Source organism: Echinops telfairi, unplaced genomic scaffold (genome assembly GCF_000313985.2).
Source record: "Echinops telfairi isolate 266 unplaced genomic scaffold, ASM31398v2 ScPeMD7_443;HRSCAF=831, whole genome shotgun sequence".
NCBI lineage: Eukaryota > Metazoa > Chordata > Mammalia > Afrosoricida > Tenrecidae > Echinops > Echinops telfairi.
The window spans coordinates 9,701,752-9,703,384 of record NW_022104341.1 but is presented as its reverse complement, the minus strand read 5'-3'; the positions used below and the strand labels follow the sequence as shown (position 1 = coordinate 9,703,384).

Sequence of the window (1,633 nt, the reverse complement as noted above, 5' to 3'; positions counted from 1 at the left end):
CAAAACAAGAGACCCGAGAACTAGAAAGGTGAGGCTCACCACCCATTTATCCCTCCGCCTTTCAATTAGTCCCACATGTGATTATTGGCCAGGCTGGCACAATTAACTAACTCACTACCCTACCTCTTGTTTATTAGAAAGAAATGCAATCATCTCAAAAGACCACCCAAATAAGGAGTTTTTACTGATTCAAGAAATAACTTTCCAAGAGATATGTCAGTAAAGTTGAGGCAATTGGAGCCTTCCAGCTTAGACACCCTTGCTGTAGGTACCAGCACATTCTCATGGACTGAAGCGGGTACCAATTGCACCCTGCCTTTTCCCTTCCCAGTGACTCACAATTTTCCTTTTGTCTGTCTGGTTTGCACCTGTTAGCCTTTCTTTCAGACACCTGGCATCCCTGTTTTGTTGATGTCCTGGGCATGTGCTTATAATATTTATTAAGTTGTCTGTCCGTCTCCAGCACAACCATTACAACTGCTGGCTGGAAAATCCTTTCCAGGGCACTGTCAGTTTAATTCCTAACTCACCTTCTAGAGAACCAATGTTAAAAGTAGCATTTGATAACCAGACTTGTAGAACACCAAACACTGTCAACATTAGATGTATTTTGAATTTTAAACAACTAACTTGCAGATAAATAAGTATATAGGTTATTATACACAGGTGGGGACTTGCTAAGTTATCGACTTGTCTGTTTCTATGCCTGTCATATTTTGCATGGAGTGAGATGACTTCTGAATAGTGCCCAGCATCATGCCTGCGGTGTAGAAAGTGCTCCAGGAAACAGGAAGTAGAATTCCCTCCTTTTCCTTCTCTCTCCTTGGCCTGCCCATCAACCAGCTTCTCAGAAACTCTGAAACGGATGACTTCCTAATGCTGTTTGTTCTTATGTCAAATAGTCCACCTGTCAACTTCAGATTTTAAACACAGAAGCAGAATGTGAACTTCCATGTTCTATCTGTATGAGTCACAAATGAGCTGTTTCTTCATTAATAAAATGATGAAAATATGAATCCCTACTCCATGGGGCTGTTGTGAAAATCAAAGGAGGTAATGCCTGTGGAAATGCTGCATGAGCCAGGGAGGGTGAAAGCCATCATGGCAACCAAAAGAAAGAGAATTCTTCATTCAAAGGTGCACAGCTCCGTAAGCCCCCTAGAACCTTCGATGGAATGAAAGAAAACTAGCCCTTGGGCAAATTCCTGCCTTCCTACATTTTTCTCTGCGGAAAACCAACTGCTGAGTGAAACGGCAGCTGCAGCACGATGTAGAAAAAGCATTGCAGGGCCAGACTCCTTTCAATGCAAACCCTACACTCAGATCGCTCTTTCTCCTTACCTCACTCTCTCTCCGTGCTGGGGAGAAAGGCCACGGCCATTACCCTGGTTCCCCTGGAAGTCCCATCGCGACGCCATAGGAGCCAAACCACAGAAAAAGCTGAACTTATCTTCACAAGGGCCAGGTGGCAAACAAATGACTTAGCCCTTCTTCGTGCGTCGGTTCCTGAGGTTTCGCCTTCGCAGTAAACCCAGCATAAGCTTACCCTGAGACGCATCTGCAAGCGATATTAATCACAGCATTCACAATAATAATCTCTATCTGAATTATTTATTGAGCACTTCCCATATGC

The 1,633-nt window shown here is 43.8% G+C and overlaps 1 pseudogene; it reads right to left on the bottom strand.

Annotated features, from left to right (window-relative positions):
- Positions 1–1,407, bottom strand: part of LOC115870150 — an 18,922-nt pseudogene extending 17,515 nt beyond the window's left edge.
- Positions 1,408–1,633: the final 226 nt, after the last annotated feature.